The sequence below is a fragment of the Protopterus annectens genome, chromosome 8.part0 (assembly GCF_019279795.1).
Source record: "Protopterus annectens isolate FY-2018-M chromosome 8.part0, PAN1.0, whole genome shotgun sequence".
NCBI classification, from domain to species: Eukaryota; Metazoa; Chordata; order Ceratodontiformes; family Protopteridae; genus Protopterus; species Protopterus annectens.
Window position 1 is genome coordinate 1,971,751,416 of NC_056741.1, and position 22,476 is coordinate 1,971,773,891.

Below are 22,476 nucleotides of genomic sequence, written 5' to 3' on the forward strand. Positions count from 1 at the left end.
GAACAAACATTTTATTAATTATTGTATTAATTACAGGAGCTGTTAACTACTATTGAAGGAAAACTATAAAATGGCCTTACTGTATGCTTCTACAGGAACATGTGTTTTTGATGAATGTTGTTTGTCTAATTGCTAGTTGCACAACAGCTTTATTTTGGGTTGTGTTGCCTTCTCTTTACTGTTGTTTAATAAAATTGGTATATATAATTAATATAGGTACAGGGGTGTCACCCGCACAGAGTAGGTGAAGGTGAGCTTATCCCTCTGCAAAAGAAAGCTTAAAATGATGTTTACTGAAAGTGGCTTTCAGTGATTTTGTTGTTGTTGTTGTTGTACATTGGATAATAGACGTTCAACTAATAGGCATGAATCCATTTCTGCAAGGCAAGTACCACATTCAAAACTTTGTGAATTTACTGTAGTATATGTATAACTAAGATTATGGCAAAAAGAACACTGAAAGATAAAGATAACTCAAGTTTAGAGCAAGTTCATCACTTGTGGGAAAAAAATAGATTGCTCACTACTATCTCACCTAATGAGTCTGGATTAATAGCTTCTGCAACACCCCTAGTACCTTACCTTAATAATGAAATATATTGAAATACTAGGAAAGGAGAATCACATCTTTCAAAAAAGAAAAAAAAGAATCCACAACCTGAACTTTTAAGATGACTGATAGTATTATCAGAATAAGTGTGTTAAGACAGGCAGATAGTGATTCACAGCAGCAATGGGAAACTTGAGTAACAAAATTATGAAATTTGGCACTATGGGTGGATTAAACAAAATGCCTGATAGAAAAGAAACATTATTGAAGCCGCGGTGGTGCAGCGGTAGCATTGTTGCCTCACAGCAAGAGGTTCTCCTGTTCGATTCTCAGCTGGAGGGCCTTCTGTGTGGAGTCTGCATGTCCTCCCCGCGGTTGAGTGGCGTTCGAAAGATGTGTAAATGGGCGTGCCTTTGTTGAAAGTTGGACGTTGGGCTGGCAACTCGGCACCATAAAAAATCTACTGCTAATCATTAGCAGACCGGAGTTCCGCTGTGGCGACCCCTAACCAGGAAAAGCTGAAAAGACAAACAACATCCTGCTAGAAAAGAAACATTAATTCTTTCAGAACACAAATCTCTGGCATCTGATGGTACAACAGACACAATGGGTGGGATATTCAAAAAAGCGCCAAACCTAGTAAAAAGGACAAATAACCTAGATAGTGAGATACATCTATAAGATGACTCACTATAAAGCTCACATAAGTGTGGAATAACTGTTTCCTCACTATCTGGTTTAAAATTAACTGATATACTAGCCTGAAGAAAAACTTTCACAATGATAATATAAACAGATGCTTAAACATGTAGGTCCAAATTATCTTAGGCATATCCTGTTAAATCACATGAAGGAAGCAATGCTATATAGTCTACAATACATAGAGACACTTAAAATACTGAAGTTGTGATGAGTGAAATATTTCCTTCACCAACATGAAATGATTATTTATTTGTAAATGCACTTGTATTTAACAACTGGTTAAAACAATTATGTACTGTCAATTCAGTCAGAATGGTTTCCTGTTAGGAAGAATGCATTTGTAATTTAAAACTTTTTGGTAAAGATGGTATTCATCTAAACCATTATGAAGATGCAGTTGAAGGACATTAGATGACAGACATTATTTCTTAGGACTAATAAAAATCAGAAGATATAATCCCTCACGAAATGGAAGATTTAGTCATTTTTTGAAAGCGTATAACTGTAATACCATGAGTATTGGTAATAAATGACATGGGTTATTAATGACAGCATCTCAAAAAATACATGATAGCAGCCACTGTTGTAGCTTGGGATTCTAATAATTAAACATTCCCTAGTCACAGTGAATTTGAATGCTTAAGAAAAGATACAAAGGTTGGAGTTATATTACTTCTAATTCACAAATCGCTAAATGAACACTTCATTTTAAAGTATAATTATTCAGAAATACTACTGGTAGAAATACTAAATTCTAGCAGCTTAAGTATAATAGTTATAGAAGTGCATTGATGAAAGTAAAAAAGCATCTTAACTATCTGACCAAATTAGAACAAGTGTTATACTCCAAACATATATTGCTTATGGGGAAGGAGGGGTTTGATTATCAAAAAATGATTGGACTAATCAAGCATCAATAATTCTGTATGAACATGAATTTTTGACTAATGTCTTCTAACAGGTGACTCCTTTGGTCACTGAACATACCAGAAGAAAGAATATACTCCACATAGTCGCAACTAATGGCGACAATTTAATATATGAGGTCAAAACTGGTGTTCCGTAAGGATAATAAGATCAAAATATTGTGATACTCAGAATTCAAACCTCTGTTAAGATAAAAAATACAGTAAAAATGTATGACTGTGGAAAATAAACTACACAATATTGAAGGAAGAACTGGCAAAGATGGGCAAGGTATATGTCTGTAACAGACAAGAGCTATATTATGATAATCTAGTGCCATAGCATAGAGGGATAAAACACAAACTATGGCCCTGGTAAACCAGCTTCAATTAGTGGCAAAGGTGTCTGAGGAGTCAGCATGGAGGGATGGAGAGGTCTATCCCAGAGGGGAATGTTGTAAATATTGGTACACCCTGAGGAGAGACATGGTGCATGAAGACGGGAGTAGCTGTCAAACAATTCTGAGATGAGTGAAGGGGAGGGGAAAGGGACAAAGAGGGTAGATCATGCCATAAAATTCCACCCCCCCTCACAGAAGCAGTTGCCAACAAGACCTTCCCAGGATGCCCTTAAGTTCCATTCCAGTCCCAGCCTGAAAACATTAGTGCTATTCCAGGGATGAAAAAATGTATTGGTAGACCTGGCAATAGACAGGGGCTCTGGGGTGAAAGACCAGAAAATGATTGATCTAGGTAAAAATGTAATCAGTTGCCATACTAGTAGAGTTATCCATTCAAACTTTTTACATAAAGAAAAATAAATAATTGTATCTTTATAAGAACTATCCAACAAATAGAAACAAGGTAGAATTAAACAAAATTTCCAAAAAGCCTCCAAATTAAAGAAAAAGATGAAAAAACATGATATGAAAGAAAATTAGCAAGTGAAACTGAGAAAAAGAAAAGCAATTTATTAATTCATAAACAAAAAGGCAGAACAATAAAAGTTTATTAATGATCATAATCCCACCAAAAATAAATACAGATGACGTAAATGCATATTTTTCAAATATCAGCATAATACCAATTTGAGATTATCCAAATCACATAACAGTTAACATGGGTACTTGTCAATTATTGTGTAGCCTGTTAATGATGGACTCAAAAAGAATGAACTCTAGTAACTTGGTGGGACCTAATCATGTACCAGCCATAGTTCTCAAACACTTGAGAGAAAACTGGACTCCTTTAATACTGGAAAATCTGCATATTAAAGAGGTAATCTTCAGGATATAAAACAATTGCAGACCAATTACATTATCATCAATAGTAGGCAAATGCTTCCTTATGGGTTGTTATGTAAAGGTAAGCCATTCACAATTGGCACAGATTGACATAAGCATGGATCTATACAAGGTAAATCAACCTTGATGAACTTCGTAGAAATTTACAGTCTTATAACACTGGCCACTGACCTAGACTTATTGGGGAAGTGATTTATCACATTCTGTAATACATAATGCATTAATTGTTAATAAAGTGAAATCTCTATATAGTTGTGTTGGATTGATAATTGGCTGAAAGGCAGATGACAGTGGACGACAGTACAAGATATATGTTCAGAAAAGTGTGTATTTGTGACCATCAGCATCCATTTTAGGGCATGTATATATAACTTAGTCTTCACAGGAGTGCCCAGAAATAAGCATTGTTGGATAAGTAAATATGCTGACAAATGACAACTGCAAATTAGGACTACCACTGGTTACTAATGAAGACTTGGGCATGGTAATTAACTAGATACGTGACATTTCAATCTGAACTTCTGATATTGGATTGAAATTTAGCCCTGGAAAGTGTACAGTTATGATATTTGGTAAGTGTAATATGAATTTGTCTATTAATTGCAAAACAACATGTTAGAAGAAATAAGTCATTACAAAAATCTAGGAATCATTATTAGTTCAAAATAAAATATAAAACAGTAAGACAAGTAGAATTAATAATAAAAAGTATTTCAATTCAAGATGAGGACTAGTAGAGTTATACAAACCATTTATATGACCAATAATGGAGTACAACAGCATCCTTTGTACATGTTCAGTTAGTCAGCTCAAGATTGTAAACATGGTTCAACAAAAAATTGTCAAGTACATTCCATCAGTCTGCGAATTACATTACCCTGACAGATGTAAAAGAAATTCAATTTATTTACGATATAATACCGATATTTTTAGGAAAATTAGTAGTGGCATGTAGATCATATAGGGGTGATGAGCAGTGAAACAATTTAAATTTAAAAATATATTCAAATAATGTTGCATATAAGCATATGAATGTAAACTTTATAACACCACTAAACAGAACCAAAGGTGGTTGTTTCTAACTCAAATTATTCCAAACATAGAACAACATACCTTACTGTATACCTACATCAGAAAAATGTATATTTGTTCAAAAATATCTTGAACAATTGTGTAGACAAGTGGGTATTTAAAAGGGATCAGTGTACTTAAATTGCCTTCAGGCCTGAATGCTGGTTTAAGGAATTTGTGAAACTTATGAAATATAAAGAGGACTGCTGCTACTTTCATCTTCAGCAGCATGGGTGAGCCACACTGTCTACATGACATGAAATTTCCATGGTCCATCACATGTGATGTAAGTGTGCTTACATCTACCTGGTATGGGCCATGTTAGTTTTGTAAGTAAAAGTGATCTGTGTAGCATGTAACTGCATGAATTTTTGGCCAGGGTTTATCCCAAAACTCTTATCAAGTCATTACAAGATGAAATTCTTGATGGATGGGGAAGCAAATTTGTACCCCTGATTAGTTCACCCAACCAGCAGCCCACATAAGTAACCCCACTTCTCAGGATGGTGGGGAGATAGTAACCCAGAAGGAACCTTGGAAATTGGGACCCTACCTAATGCTTAGGTATAATCAGGGCATGCAAGAAATTAGAAATATTAGAAATATTTTTTTGCAAGTACTGGGATATATTTGCGTACACTGTGGTGGTGGTGCTGCGGTAGCGTTGTCGCCTCACAGTAAGATGCTGTCCGGTTCGATTCTCAGCTAGAGCGTCTTCTGCGTGGAGACTTGCGTGAATGGGCGTACCTTCGTTGAAGGTTGTGCGGCAGAGCTGGCAACTCGGTACGTAAAATCAACTGCCAATCATTAGCGGACCGGAGTTCCACTGTGGCGACCCCTAACCGGGAAAAGCCGAAAGACACAACAACAACAACTGGGATATATTTGTGTCTATGCCTAGTAGTTTAAAAGTGTTCGAGAAACTATTAAAATTTAGTTACAGGAGAGGTCCCAATTTTTAAAGAATATATTTGAAAAGGGCACAAACCTCTGTGGAAGGGCTATTAATGGATCAAAATATTGTAAATTTAAATGTGGGAGATGCCCACAGTGTCATTTTATTGCCAACACCAGACAGTTGTCCCTTCTTGGGTCTTACATTAAACTAACTCCTACTGGATACTATGACTGTTTTTCCAGGGGATTGGTTTGTTTAGCATATTATGTTTCTTGCCCCTCATACTATGTGGGCAAGACAGAACGTAGCTTAAAGCAGAGAATTTATAAACACCTATATGAAATTAACAGTAGAAAAGAATCCAATGCTTTATACAAACATAGCCAGGCATGTAAAGGGGTTGATTTTAGATTTGGGGTGTTGGAACAGGTTATAACCCATGAAAGTGGGGGTGCTGTGGGTTAAAATTGGAATAATGTGAGTTGAGGTGGCAATTGCATTTATATGAAGGAGCACCAACAGGTTTAAACAATTACTTCTCCATTATTTCAGCCCTCAAGTTGAAAGCATTAGAGTATTGAAAAATGTGTTTAAAAAATGTTCCACATGTTTTATAATTTTTTAGTACAGTTATTCATTTTTAAATCTATTTTTAAATATATTTATTTGTGGACATTATATTGAACCGACTTGTTTTACATGTGATATTTCAAAGTTTCATTTTGGTAATTTTAACTAATTTTACTTTGCTTTTACCCTGTGCAACCTACATTGTCTTAATATGTATTTATCTTGTTGTCCCTTTAAGAGTGGAATGTTGATTTATTATGGTAATTTCTTACTACCAATAGGGTTGGTTTTAGTTTTATTTAATAGGAATTGTTAGTGGATGTTGTTATTCTGATGAAGGCTCTGGTACAGGAAATGAAAGTGCTTAAAAACATTATATGTGTATTTTTGGTTGTCCTGGTGTTTGTAGAAAGCCTTGTTGCTTTGGTGATTTAGTGCAGCTGTTTGCCGGGCTTGTCCATTTTTTTGTGTAAAAAGTGAAGAAAAATACAACAATACTCACCTTGTCGTACTTACCCATGTCTAACTACAATGACAGCTCACTGGTGATCCTTTATGTATGACATGCCGAGCACTGATCAGATATTAAGAGTCATACCGTAGGGTTCAGTCTTTTATGCATTTATGACTCTCACCTTCTGTTTACTTTTGTTTGAACTGTTGTTTTCTCATATGGAGAGAAAATTACATTTTCAACCCAAGATTTCATACTGACCTTGTCAAATTATATTCAATATTGAATTAAAAACGGTTTCCTACCTGAATTCACGAAGCAGCTTCATAAAAATGCTATGCAGAAGTTTTGGAAAACAAAATATTCCAAATGATTGTACTCTGCTTACTCTGGCATATGTTATCTTATAAGTTATAACTTTAGTACTTTTCAGTATGTTGAACCCAAATATTTATGTAACCATGTATTTGGAGCATTTTTAGCCTGTATCAACTGTCATTTGTTAAAGAAAACACTGACGTGCAGAGAGAGGTTAATTTCTCCAATTCCTGCACATCAAACTGCTTCCTTTTTTGCTTTCTACATTACTGCTGCTTTGTTTACAGAGCAGAGGAACATTATAAATTATCAAGCAGTTTTTTCAAATGCTACTTGCAAGTTTGGTATTTAATTAACTTCCCTACCTTTGCCATATGTGGCATCAGAGCACTTTGAATATAACATTAGCACACCTTTTGGCATAATGATTTATACAGTGTCATTCTCAGTCCTTTTTGTTTTATATTTTATGATGGCTCCAGTTTTCAAATTCTTATCATTTTTGCATTAGACATTTTGAAACAGTGGCAAACAGTTTAGGTATATATTCCTTTCTACTGAAGATGCGCTTTCTTTTTATAAGTGATGGCCAATTTAATTTATTGTAGTTTGCTAAAGCATAAATATTTAAAGGGGCTTGACTTAGTCTGACAGTTCAATTAAGGTTATAAATACTACTCATTTGTGAGAATCACAAATAGGAGGCAGTGAACTAGAATTGTGTGTAGCTCATATAACACAAGTGCATGTTGCATTTTGCATGCACACTCCAGTAGCTCTACTACTGTAATACAGCACTTTGTAGTAATCAGAAAGTCTACTAATACTCAGCTTCCTAACAGTTTTATTACAAAATTTAGTGTTAACATCCAGGGGTAATCATAGCTGGTGATGGATACGTGCAATTGTGTAGAACAGATATACAACGATACTACCAGCAACAATTCACAAGTTATAGCAGAAACAAAATTTCAAGCTCAAACCCTAAAGTACGAATGCACAAGTAACATATGATGATAGATAATAGTTTACCTTTAAGAAAAAAAAAGGAGACTAATAAGTAAACGTTTAATGATTGATAAACATAAATTCTGGGATGAAAACAATCCAGCAGAACTCGTGATGCATGGAAGCGACTTATTCAAAAACAGTTTGGGACTGACAGCTGTACAGAAATGATGTAAAAAAACATATTACTCATACAACCAATTTTGTGCAAGAAATAAGCAATCCAGCAATACACATGATGTGTACAAGTGATTCACTCAAAAACAGTTCAGAACTAACGGCTGTTCAGAAATGACATGTACAGCAATTTGTGTATAAAACCAATTTCTGTAAGATGCTAGCAAGTTATTTTCTGCACAATATGCTAACTCATGTATGTAAGTCATTTGTTCAAAAAAGCACATGTGCAGTGTGTGTACAATATTAAGTTATAAAATCGTAATAGGTATAAAAATGAATTTATGCATGTAAACAAGTTTCTATGAAGTAATAAAGAGTTACTTACTATTGAAAAGAGCCTCCTTGTTGATTGTGTCAAAAAATAACTAGTGTGACTTTCATTAATGTAAGTTATTTGCTGCTCCTATAAAAAGCATTTTTTTCATGTGATGCAGTGCTCAAAGGAATGCACAGCCTTTCAAGGAACTTACTTCTGCAGAGTATATTTATTGTTAAAACGAATAATCTACAGTGACATTTAGTGAAGATATTTTATATAAAACAGTATTAGGAAGTCTTGCATAATATATATATATATATATATATATATATATATATATATATATATATATATATATAAATATATATGTGTGTACACCCTGGTTCTCGAAGGAAATAGTTCATGCATTATGACTTCAGGTGCCAAAACACTTCATGTGTATTCTGATATAAAAGCAGTTTATCAATGGAAATACCAGCTGATTTACTTGATATTGAAGCTAGTTACAGCTCCTCTAAAGGAACTCTTGTTGTAATATGATTTGGGTGCCAAAGCCACATGTGAAATGTGACCTGTCATAAAGACAGTGTAACCTAGGCCAGGATACATGAGCATTGTCTACAATGGCATAGCTCTGCACATGTTACAAAGCACATGATAGTGCCCTACACAATTCACAGACAAGACCAAAAGCACTGGAGTAACTGCAGGCACTACTGTGTCCAGCTATGGAACAGGTAGCATATGATCATCAGAGGCATGGCCTGCAATAAATAGTGGTATGACTAGAGGTGTATTACACAGGTTCATGGATAACTACTAGGCTAACTGCCCTTGTGAGCCATTTTAAGCCTAGCCAATTATCCCATTTGGGAATCAAACCCTACACCATGTGTTTGTAAGGCAAGCACCTTAACCATTATTTCAAACCTAAACCCCCCAAAAATGTAGGGGTGGCTACATTTTATGTAGGTGCAGTCACAGATGATGAGTGCTAAAAACACAACAAACATCCATGATGCTGCCACAACAATGATGTAGTGCATGGGACTCTGTTATTAGGCACAAATATCAGTTAAATGACATCCAGATTCAGCACTATTATAGTTCAAGACCCAACCTTAACAATGCAAGATCACAACTGGCACTATAGCAGTGCTGAATCAAGATGTTATTTAAATAACTGAGTGTAAATTAATTAATGTGAGATAAAGTGTATCACGTAACAGGGCTAGGACTCTGAAAGGTATGAAATAAAAGCTTTTCATCAAAAGAAAAAGAAAAAAGCTTTTATTTAAATTCTGCTTAAATATTTCAAGTTGCACTGATAGTGACCTGTGTAATAATACTTTTTTGTAAGAGAAAAAGTTATCCATTTGTACTTTTTTTAGTTTGTTTTGGGACCTTAGTCATTTGCAATTGTGTAAAGATTGTGTACTACTGCAAGAGTTAGCATTGTTTCTACAGTATACTACACTTCTATTTTCAAAAGTAGAATGACCTCATTTAATCATTTATTAAAGCATTACTGTTAAATGCCTGTGTATTCTGGTGCCTTAGTCTGTGGTGGAATTGCAGTAGTGGCCTTATTGTGAATTCTACCTCAGGATTTGTGCTTCGCACTGTTTATAGCTATATATATATATATATATATATATATATATATATATATATATATCTGCATTGTTGCATTCCAGTGCCTTTCTGTCTACCTTCATATTTCCGCTGTCTTTTAATCTGCCCTGCCCCACCCCACTCAGACATAAGCTAAATAATTTGAAATTTTAAGCATACGTCTAGAGCTCTAGTTTGAATTTTTTCCCCAAATTTCCCACCCTTCTCTTGTTGTGTTTTAAAAGGCTTTGTTTCTGGCTTCCGCCCCTTATGGTAATCTAATTTCCAAAGTCCCTCCCACCTCTCTTTCATTGCTATTGCCTGTTGTGTAATCTATTTAAGTACTTTCCCACGCATTGTTTTCCATATATCCATAATACTAAATGCCCACCCAGCAAACTAGTATTGCACTTGAATAAACTTTCCCTGCTATAAATTGCATACAGCACTGCTAGCATGTCTTAGCACAATCTATACTAGTCTAGTGCCAAACATTGAAATCATCCAAGGAGACCTCTGTATGATCCAGTTCATGACCTGCAATAGCCCACTCAAATACAGATCTGGACAATGTGGATATGCAATTTCCAAATGTCTCCATCACTAGGTCAGTAGATATGGGACTCCCTAGACAATTTAGCAATTGTCTCATATTCACAGACAAGCATTTAATGCTTGAAGAAACACAGTATTTGAGAGATGCACATATACAATTTTACTGCAGGCAAATGTCACATGCAAACAAGGTTGTCAAGAACACACACACAAACACACACACACACACACACACACACACACACACACACACACACACACACACTCTACATCCACTACAAATAGTGTCCACCACACACACAGACTAACCTATGCTGAAGCACTAAAAAGCAATCTTGCCAAACCTGAAAGACCTCCTAAGCATATAAACAGCAATGCCTGTCCTCAGCAGTCTCTGCAGTACTCACCAAAAGAAACACCAAACCCATGCCTACACCTAGTGGAGCCCCAAGAGCAAAGCCCATAAGGCAAGCTAACACATTAGCCAGGATTCCTGTCATAGGAGACTTCATTGTATGACACACAGAAGACCCCTCAACAGACTAAATAAGGAGAAGATAACGGTTAGTTGGTTATCTGGAGCCAGGATCCACCACGTTACGCACCCACTCATGTCACTACATGACAGGTACTAGCATGATTCTATCATAGTACATGTTTGTTGTTTGTCTTTTCAGCTTTTCCCGGTTAGGGGTTGCCACAGCGGAACTCTGGTCCGCTAATGATTGGCAGTCGATTTTTATGGTGCCGAGTTGCCAGCCTGACGCCCAACCTTTAGCGAAGGCACGTCCATTCATGCATGTCTTTTGGAGGCCACTTGACTGCAGGGAGGACATGCAGACTCCAAATAGAAGGCACTCCAGCCGAGAAATGAACAGGAGAACCTCTTGCTGTGAGGCAACAATGCTACAACTGTACGACCGCGGCATGTGTGTGTTAATAACCTGAGATGTACTTCTCTGGACTATATAAAGACAGATATTGTTGATCTCCCTGAATATGTGTCTCAGCCAGGTATGTGCCTTTCATTGAGCAACATTCTACCTTCACCAAGGATGATGCCACAGAATGAAAAAAAGAAGATTGACTTCAATAATTGGCCTAGTTTCTAGTGTCTTTCCAGGAGGATTCAATATTTTGCAGCATGATAGGATATGGTTGGCAAACCATGTTGCCTTGCAAAGGATGATCTGTACCTGTCTCCCCTAGGCTTCTGAATAATGGGTACAACTTTATTAACTCCCTTACTGCCTTTTTTAGGCAATGCCAAATTGGAAAACCTACTCACATAGCAAATAAACCGCCCCCAAAAAAACTAAAGGTATTACTGCTCAATGCTAGGAGCCTTAACAAGAAACTGCACACCCTACAAGCTCTCCTTACTCTGAAGAATATAGACATATGTGCTGTTACCGAGATATAATTTAAATCCAAAGGAAGCACTCCAGCAGTGCAAGGCTTCAGTACTTGCACACATTTAAACCATCAGCTGTACAGACAGGGAAAAAAGATGGAGGAATCCCAGTCTATATGAGCAATAAGCATAACTCTACATTGGTTATACAGGACAGTGGCCTGGAATTTATTCACGGTGGTGGTGCTGCGGTAGCGTTGTTGCCTCACAGTAAGACACTGTCCGGTTCGATTCTCAGCTAGAGCGTCTTCTGCATGGAGACATGTGTGAATGGGCGTACCTTCGTTGAAGGTTGTGCATCAGGGCTGGTAACTCGGCACGTAAAAATCAACTACCAATCATTAGCAGACCAGAGTTCTGCTGTGGCGACCCCTAACTGGGAAAAGCCGAAAGACACAAACAAACAAATCACCACAAAGTTCCATAACATACCTTATCCTAGCAAGCTGTAGGTAACCTTTGGTGTCCCTAGAATCCCATAGATCATACCTAGACTAACAGGAGACACTCACCATTAAACCAAATATCCTCTTCATGTGAGACTTTAACTACCCCTGTATAGTTGGCAAAAAGTTAATGCCCCTCCTAACGCCAAGTTCCCAGCAACCTGTGCGGAATTGTTCACAGAGACCCTGTACAACCATGTAAGTGGCTGTTGTACCTAATAGAAGTAAGCCCAAATCAAACTGTAAAAATAAAACACACTGTTGGAATCCTAACCTTAATAGGGTATATAAAAAAAGGAAAAATGTCATGGCTAAAATAGAAAGAGCAACTCCCACAATGATAGGGGCTGTCTAATTAAACTGAACAGGAAACATTGAGGACTAGTTAAGTCCAACAAAGCCAATTACAAGGTCAGGTTAGCGTCACAGGCTAAAGGCAACCACAAGGCCTTCTATATCTGAAACCTCAAAGGTGGCACACACACTAGTGTGCCGAACTGGTGGTTAACTGTGCCACCTTCACTGAGCAGAGTGACATAGCGAATTTGCTGACTGACAATTTCAGCTCAAACTTTACCGCCAACTCCTTCTAGACTCCCCCCATGAAATACCTACTATCATAACTCCCCAACTGTTAACAGGGATTAGGTCCTAATGACTCTTGCTAAGGCCAAAAACACAGCCTCATTGAACCCCAACAGTTTTCCTGGATGCATCCTAAATAGCTTGAAATATGACCACTTCAGTTTCTTTTTAACTATAGCCTCAAAACAGGCCTTGTACCATGAGAATGGAAGACTACAATGGTTATCCAACTTCATAAGGTTGGACCATCAACCAACCCCAAAAACTACAGACCTATTAGTCCATCTAGTCTAATATGAAAAACCATGAAATAAATTATCATGGAAATGATCAACAAAGACATAGACAATCTTCAGTCACTGGACTCTGCCCAATTTGGGTTTCTCAGGAGAAGGTCATATCTACTAAACCTAGTGGACATTTTTGAGATGGTCGCCAATGCAGTGGATGAGGGGGGAAATAGTACATAATGCCTACCTGAATCTGGCTAAGGTGTTCAATATAACACACCCCTCAGCTATAATTGACAGACTAACCAAATTGGGCATAAACCCCTACATAACTCATTGGATTGCCAGCTAGCTCACGGACAGAACCCAGGAAGTCAGGATTGGTGATACCAGCTGCCACCAAAGCTAATTAGTCCATCAGTAAGAAACCACTAAGAGCTGACCCAGTAGTCAGGGATCTGGGAACATATGTAGATGGTAATCTGACCTTTGATCAACTTGTGGCCAAGGTAGCAAGAAAATCACTCTATGTCACCCAACTTATAAGTAAGAGCATGGCATCCAGGTCCAAGGAAGTCATAGTGCCACTTTATTTAGCCTTTATTGGGCATCCACCTGACCAGACATATGCAACAGCTGGAACGGCCACAAAGGTTCCTTATCAGGGTATAAACACATTGTCCTTTATGAATCACCTTAAAGCCCCACCTCTATACTCATTCTCCTAAAGGTTACTAAGAGATGATCTATGACTGGCATACAAGACATCCTCTGATTCAGCTGTGATGGACCTTATGCACATCTCCAAAATGAAAAACATCAGAACCACTAGATCCAAGGATTTAAATTTTGCTTGTAACATAAATAGACATGTTGGCAAGACAGATATATGTTTAGATGATCCCCTTTTCTGGGACAGGCTTCCCATTCATGTGAAGCAGAGTCCATCCCTAAACCTATTTAAGCATAACCTTGATCAATGGATGGGAAATCACAAATAACCTCAAGTCTGGCCTCCATGTCTGTGACAGACAGAGATAGACAGAGGAAGACAGTAATGCCCAAACTAACATACCCCCACATAACCTCTAGAAACTTCCTAACTAACATATCCCCTCCTAATAAATGCCCATGAGAGATAGGGACACAATTGGCCTTGATAAGCATGACTATGCTTATCAAGGCCTTGGTGGTCATTAACCCACAAACCCATAAGTAACAGAAGAATTTCAATTCCATTTCTCTCTGCTGTCTACATTGCAGTCACTAAAAATGTATTTGGGAACTAGGTGCTTTCTTTACACAGGGAATGCATAGAGATGTAAAACCATTCCCAGCTGCATTACTGACTTTCAAAGCTGGCACAACACTTCTCGTTTTTTTATGGGGAGGGGGTTGTAGCTATTACTACATGGAGCAGACAAATCACCATGCACCACAAAGAATTATAAATGGATCTCCAATCATAACTTAATGTTATGTGTTTTCAACACATAATAAGCAAGTTACAATTGTTTAAGTTAATCATAATCACCTATATTGTGCTCAGCAGATCATTGCTGAGTAACAACATCAACATGCAGTGATTCCCTGATGCTTATGACTGCAGTTTTCAGTCCCCCCCCCCCAGTCTGGTCTGTCATCAAGCCTCTCACCCTACCACTGCACTGCCCCACATCTTATTGATAACATTCACAGTGACACATCAGGTCTTCCAGTAGGGTTAGCTAAATATTCCTGCTCTACAATTATGGCAAATATGGCATAAACCTTTGTAAATTGCCTCATTCCATATCTGTGTGGAAAAGAAACATACTTGTGTTCCATTCATACCTCTCAACTGTGCCGAATTACTCATTTTTTACCGAGTTTTGGGGTTCAAATGAAGGGGTGTCACGATTCCCAAGTGGCACCCCTTAATTTCCGATTTTTTTTTTCTTATTTTTTTAATTTTCACGGCATTAGAGCTGACGTCATCGCGTACATGATGATGTTAGCTGTCCCAGGGCTACCAGCCTGCACAATGACATCAGCTCCCCCTACCAGCCTGTCGGAATTGAGCTCAAGCACTTCCAGCATGCCTGGCTGCTCAAATGCAGGCGGGAATGGTCGGCAACAAACGGTTGCTTAGATTTATTGCTGCTGGAGTTGCAAGCGGGAACGGACTTGTATTGCTGCTGCTGCAGTCGCAAGTGGGAATGGACTTGTATTGCTGCTGATGGAGTTATGGGAACTTGGATTTATGGCAACAAATGGTTGCTGAAGAACGGTAAGGAAACTACAGGGAAGTGTGTGTGTGTGTGTGTGTGTGTGTGTGTGTGTGTGTGTGTGTGTGTGTGTGTGTGTGTGTGTGTGTGTGTGTGTGTGTGTGTTTAAATAATAGCTCAAAATATTATTGAAAAGATGGCAGGGATCTCCTGCAGGCAGGATCACTGTGCGTGAAACTCAAAGACAACCTGTCACATTATCAGAAGCTTTCAGCCTGCTTTATATTTTTAATAGTTTAGACCCCACCTTGATACTCTCTGAAAAAATACTGCATGGACCATGGACCAACCAGCTATGGCACAAAAAAGAAAGCATTTATTTTCAAGATATAAAAGCTAATTAATGCTAAACTGAAAACATCTATCATACAATCTGTTTTTCTTGCTTTTTACTACAGTTATTACTTGTCTCTGACAGGAATGTAAAGTTTTAATTAATGATATGAATGGCTGACAGACTTACTCTGCAAGAAAATGAGATGCAAATAAAGTCAGTCTTACATGTATGGGTGGATACTTGTCCATAAAGTCATTTTACACATGGTGCTTTATCAGGAGTAAGACAGTTTTACAAATCAGAATGTAGCAAATCCTCAAACTAAAAACACAACACTGAATTCTAGTTCATTGATCTCTGGTCCACACAGACTGGAGAAACAGTGTAGTAAGATTATGCTAAACTCTTTTCCTTTCTGTGTATTGTATATAGCTCAGATTTATAATGCAGTGGGGTATAGAGTGCAGAAGTTTTTCATCCCAGAAAAAAGAAAAGTGGGATTTTATGGTAAGCTCCTTTCATTGAAACAGGGCTTACACTCAGTTTAAATGTTATTCACGAAACTACAACAAAATACCTTTAGGTCAAGAAGTAAAACGCTGAGCTAAGGCACGCTTACCTTTTAACAAATAATAAACAAAGGAAGATATTTCTGTAATTGCAGAAAGTATGATCCATTACAAATGCAATAGATGATGTATTATTACCTTTTACAATAAAGCCCACAGTGTATTTACTTCTAGTTATTTATCATGCTTTATGGCTCTCTTGGTAGAACAAAAACTATAGAACAACGTGTATAATGTTTTGCACCAAGTTACCATGCTTCTAAAGTCCATTCCATTTGTGTAGGAATACAGGTTTATTTTTGCACCCACATTTTGTTGTTATACATTGTATAATGTTTCATCATGATACTAAATCCAGAAATCTGTTTTATTAGAAAAAGTAAAAAAGTAATTATGGATTGAAACTTTTTTCAGTGTTTGATCAAGATGAGCAGACCTCCAAAAAATTGACCAAAATGAAGTAAAAAGGTTGTGCCGTTTCTGTCAATTTTGTGTTTCTGCTGTGCTGCAAAATGTAAAAATAAAATCCAAATAATCATTGTAGAAGTAAAGCAGTATGCACACATTAGTGTTTATGGTAAATGGGGTGAAATACCCAGGTAATGGGACACTGAAATGGCTGCATGCAGGGGGACTCTGGTGCCATATTTTAGTTGCCTGTTCTTCAGTTTGCATTTGAAAGTTGGTATCCCACAATTCCATTGGAGTGAGAGGGGTTACGTAATTATGTATGCAAATTATATGTTAATCAGCGTACAGATTTGTACCTATTTTTCATGGGCCTTGTCCAGATTTTCGATGTTTCCAGGTTGAGAGGTATGGTTCCATTGTTTCCCTGAGCCACTATGGCTGTGTATACAAGCTCATAATACAACTACAGAACTGAGAGTGTTATAGAAACTCAGGAAATTCCCAGCATATGGAACATCTATAAAGGGCAGTGTATGTATAGGGGAATGGCTTTAGGATATCATAACTGATGCAATGAGAAAAAATCAAAACAAAGAAATATGTATGCCACACTGTTTACTGGAATCTAGCACTGCTGATGTTTTGTGCATTATGGCATAGTAGATGACAGGCAGATTGGCTGGAGATAGTACCATACCTCTCAACCTGGAAACATCAAAAATCTGGACAAAGGCCCATGAAAAATAGGTACAAATCTGTATGCTGATTAACATAACATTAACATACATAATTATGTAACCCCACCCACTCCAATGGAATTGTGGGATACCAACTTTCAAAAGCAAAATGAAGAACGGACAACCAAAATATGGCCCCAGAACCTGTAGTAAACGGTAACCTTCTTTTTAAAATCTGTAGCAAATTCCTACATATCCACAAAATAATCAACAATAACTAAAAAAAGATTAATATTTAAACTGAAATGAGTTATGTAACTGGGTGAAAATGCAGCATACACCATAATTATTCCCCTATATATACTATAAAAGGTGTACAGATGGAGGAAAGATAGAAGTGAGGGAAGGTTAGAGAAGAGTGGAAGGAAGTTGAGATAATGGAATGGGTTAGGGAGAGTGTAGTATGATGGAAATGAGAGGCTAGAAGAAGAAGAATGCATTTTATGTTACACAAAATGCCACCATCAGTTCTGTTAAGACACCACTGATAAAGGAGTGCAAACAAGCATTATACATCTTCTAGATCTTTTGAAAATCAGATTATCTGTTAATGTTTTTGCCATTAACAACACAGTTTCCAAGAATTCCTGCATGTATGGGATAGTCACTGAATAAAAATGCATAGAAAAGGACATGGCATAGAGATGGCCCAAGTCATTGACTGGATTAAAGGCATTCAGCTGGGCATCAACCTGAGTAAAGCCAATATATTTGGAAAGCAAACTAAATTTCAACTTGGAGTATCAGGGAGTATAACCTTCTCAGGTTTGTCTGCATTTGAATATGAAATAAAAGTAGAAATATAAAGAGAAAAATTAACTTAGGATATGATTAGGATTCACTCATTTATTTTTATTCCAGACTGGCAAATGGAAAGATAAAATGAATGCCCTTCATAGGCTACCTGCTGTGTTATTTGCTTCCTTTCATGTGAAGAGAGAGGACAGTGAGCAAATGAATTGTTAAGTCAAACAGTAGTAAGCACATATTTTCCTCTACCTACATCATTTCTCTTATACTAAAAGAAGAATATTGTTCATTAGAATGCAGATGTCTCACTCAATCCTGACAGGACAAGTCTTCTGCTGAACTCACAGCTGTATAGAATGGCTAGACATTGCTGACTTTGGTGCTCTGTAATTGCATCATAATGCATAAACTCATGGAATATAAACGTGCCTACCTATGGTATTTCTCTTCAATCTTTCCATAAGTTTATAAAGTTTACAGAGTCCCACTGCTCAGTACAAACAGTTGTCTTATAACCATGAAGAATTCTTTGAATCTCCTGGTGACATACCTCTCAACCTCTTAACACATGAAATCTGGACAAAGTTAAAGCATGAAATAATGGTGGTATAAATGCCCCAAAATATGGACAGATTTTAAATATTGCTCTTAAAAACTTAGAAACTTGCTAGAACAACAGGAATTGTGATATACATTTTTGAAAGGATATGAAGTCCGAAACTCAAATGTCTGTTATTATTTAGTGACTTCAGTCCTCAGTGATTTGTCAGAAAACCACAAATTATATGAGAAACATACCAAAAATATGAGACAAAAATCTGGACATTCTACGAAAATCTGGCAGTTGAGAGACATAATGATCGTGGGTGAACTAAGACGTTTGATTCCTGTCTTACTTATAGCTTCTGTCTGTGACTTAAATACTAGTACAGCAGACAAAGATTTAAAAGTACAGAAATAAATGAAAGCCGTAAAAAACTTCTTAAAATCCTATAACCTAAGTGATGTTGAGATATGTGCCATAAGCCCCCATGACACAATTAAAAATAGTGTAAGTTCTCAGGTAAGGTCTGCCTAGTCAAATATTTATGACAGGGTGCAATGGTGCTCTGCTCTGCACAGTGAACCTGCTAAAATTCCATATGTACTTAACCGTGCAACTAAACTATAGATGTTATATATAAACGGGAACTACGACCCTTTCACATTGACAGGACACACATACCACATCCTCAATAAACAATCTAATAAACAAAAAGGGTAGTTTTCACTTTAGTACCAACTAAATATTCATGGTTACAGAATCATAGGCATTTCTATTAAAGCAATGGATTTAAATTTTCTGTCATATGCAAAGGACAATAAAAAAACATTCTCCAACAAAATATCAGAACTTTTTTTAACTTTTGACATTGACAGTCAGATCAGCACGTTCTTTGCTAAAACTCTGTCTTAACTGTTTTTTTCAGAATGTTTTCTTTCAACCAGCGTGCCTCAGTCAGTTGTCAGTTTGGTTTCCTACAAACAGATTTGCTACAAGCGAATCCAGCAGTCAAGTAATAGTAACTGCAAGGGTGCAGCTGCAGCAGTTTAAATAATCTAAACTAAACAAGGCCACATGAACAGGGGAAAAGGAGCATTTGAATCCCCATATTGTAGTGTTTCAAGAATTGGGTCTAATTCATAGCTTAAGTGTATAATGTACAAATGCAAAGTCAAAGCAGTATTACTCTTTGCGTCTTACTGACTCTCTGTGCTTCTATATATTTGTTTTCTTTTTTGAAGTTAACGTGCTCTAGTCTTCTCCGGTGCACCGTGCCTATTCCTTTCAATAGCTAATCTCTGACTATTTGTTGGCAGCTGTTTTCAGTGGGTCTTTTGGTTGTTTAAGTGTGTTTAATTACTATGTTTCACTTAAACGTATTACAGATTATTCTGTTAAACACCCAACAACTCAATTTCACATTGCTTATTAATTAATATTAATATATTCCATGTCAAAACGCATACTCTCTGAAGTTAATTTTAAGTAGTTTTATTTCAACACGTTACAGCTTTCTCTCTCTGACTCTACATACATAGCCTGGCACTTAGCGGATATACTTACTGGTGTGAGGTTTGATTGCTTCAGCCTAAAGCCAGGATGGCATACATAACGTAATGTTCTTTTTTAGTTTTTAATTCTTTTTTACTTACCTGAAGCCAGAGGTAGAACTCGAGCTGCTGCTGGAGAAAGTAAATTTTCTCATGCTGGGACTGGGAGTGTGAACTGCTCAACCCAGAGTGTACTGCAGTTTGCAAAAGTACTTGGGCTTGGCTTGGAAATTTTGGCAGAACTTAAACTGTAAGTGTAAACACAACTCCAAATCCGCTGCTGCCTGGCCTCCTGTGCTGCCCTACAATATTCCAAATTTCCAATTCCAGTCCAGATCCAAATTCAAAACAGGTGCCTGATGTATATTGTAACAGTCCCAGTATGTCCAATAGCTTGATAGTCTGGCTGAGTGCCTCACGTGATGACGTCAGCCACAACTTATAAAAAAACAAATGGTGAATTAATGGGGCCACTTGGGAATTTGCGGCATCCCATTATTTTGCCTTCAGAAATGGTAAATACACAGGAATTCGATACAGTTGAGAGGTATGGCTAGTTGTGCAGAGAAGATGGTGGATGTGGGAAAGTGTGAATAGGATACTGGGGCAGAAGGCTGTTGCTGCTTTGTATACAGAACTGGGTGGAAGGCTGTGGCATTTGCATTCAGATATTAGGGTGACTCATTTATATGAATTATGCTAGTGTCCTAACCATGTACATACCAGTTCACACAATACTGGTACACCATTGTGAACAGTGTTAGTGAATCCTAGTTAAAACAATATAAGCAGTTTTTGCATTATAAAGAAAATTATCACAGACTTCAAAAGAATACACTTAATATATTGTGAATGTGAAAACAAAAAATTATATACATTATCTCTAACATGCAGAAAAACTACACAGATTGAAGTGTTTTATAAAAAGGAACACAGCTAGAGTCAGCAAACTAGTTAACAAAGTAGATTAAATATATGAAATAAAAAGAACTGCAGCTAAAGTAAATTACTAAAGTGTGATTTTAGCACTCTGAATGTGATTTTAACTTTTTAGAAGCTAATGAGTATGATGCAAAGTGCAAGAGTAAGAAAGCAATTGCAAGTTATGCAGGTTAATTGATATAATACACAAGAAAACAAATTCATTTTTTTATTTAAACAAATTAAGCATAATCATTTGAGTGCTTTTTAGGTAGGTCATTTTGACAGTATGACTGGAGCATTATGAAGAGATATTGTTTATATATGGTACAAGTACAGGAGAAAGGTAACAGTTGCAAAACGGCAAAACATGTTGATATTATAAGGTATTTTAATGTTATTGTGGAGAAACAAGCAAGGTATGTTAAAAACTGTGAAGTTCATAAGATTGAAATGACCCTCAATGTCTGTCAATATTGCTTAACACACTTTATGCCAAGAAACTGGTTAATCCATAGTTTACTAGGACCGATAAAACCTGAAAGAAAAATAATTTGCGCAGAATCCTAGGACACAGTCAAACTACTTCAGCCTGAAATTGTTATGAAATGAAAAATTATACCAAATCTACAGGAGAAACCAATTGGTATCTTAATACCATAACTTGCAACGCATCAGAATTGTGCAGAATATCAGAGCGTTGACAGTGTAGAGGAGGACATTAGGTGGACAAATACGGAATACTTTTGTGTGTGACATATGCGGTGGGAGCATATGAAAAAGAGCACTACCCTAGAAAGCCCATAAAGATTGTAGTATCCATAGTGAAAGTCACAAGGGATCCTGTACAGAATTACGGTAGGATATCACTGAGTGCACATTCCCATATTGCAATGACAAATGACTACACATAAAAACAGTAGTGACTCAGCTGGATTAAAGACATTAACTGTAGATAGGATTGTAAAAAGAGTATTATATAGAGCGAGAATGTGTATGTGTAAAGGTAGCAGAAAGGCATAACCAGTAAAAAGTAAAGTACAGATATGGCAGACAAATGCCCAATGTAGGTAGTGCAGAGAGTTATTTTTGAAAAAATTGTATAGGTCATCCTGGTGGTAACAGCAGGTAAATGAAAGATGGCATTATATACAGAAGCAGCTTTGTCTATTATTTCTGTGACTTAATATTATTCCAAAATAAGTTCTTTGTAATTAAAGGACCAAAAGTATTATCATAGACATACAGGTAATAAAATGTTCCCTGAAGGCAAAACACTAGCACCAATGTACCTGGACAGACTTAGGTACTGCACTCATATGTGTGCAAAAAATATGTAATATCATTGTTTTTACCCAGGAAGGGTTTAAAAATTCTCTTGAAATGT

The 22,476-nt window shown here is 36.9% G+C and overlaps 1 protein-coding gene across 1 annotated transcript in view; it reads left to right on the forward strand.

Moving 5' to 3' along the window:
• Positions 1 to 22,476, forward strand: part of GNAO1 (G protein subunit alpha o1) — a 1,256,657-nt gene that overhangs the window by 1,213,914 nt on the left and 20,267 nt on the right. The window lies entirely within an intron of this gene.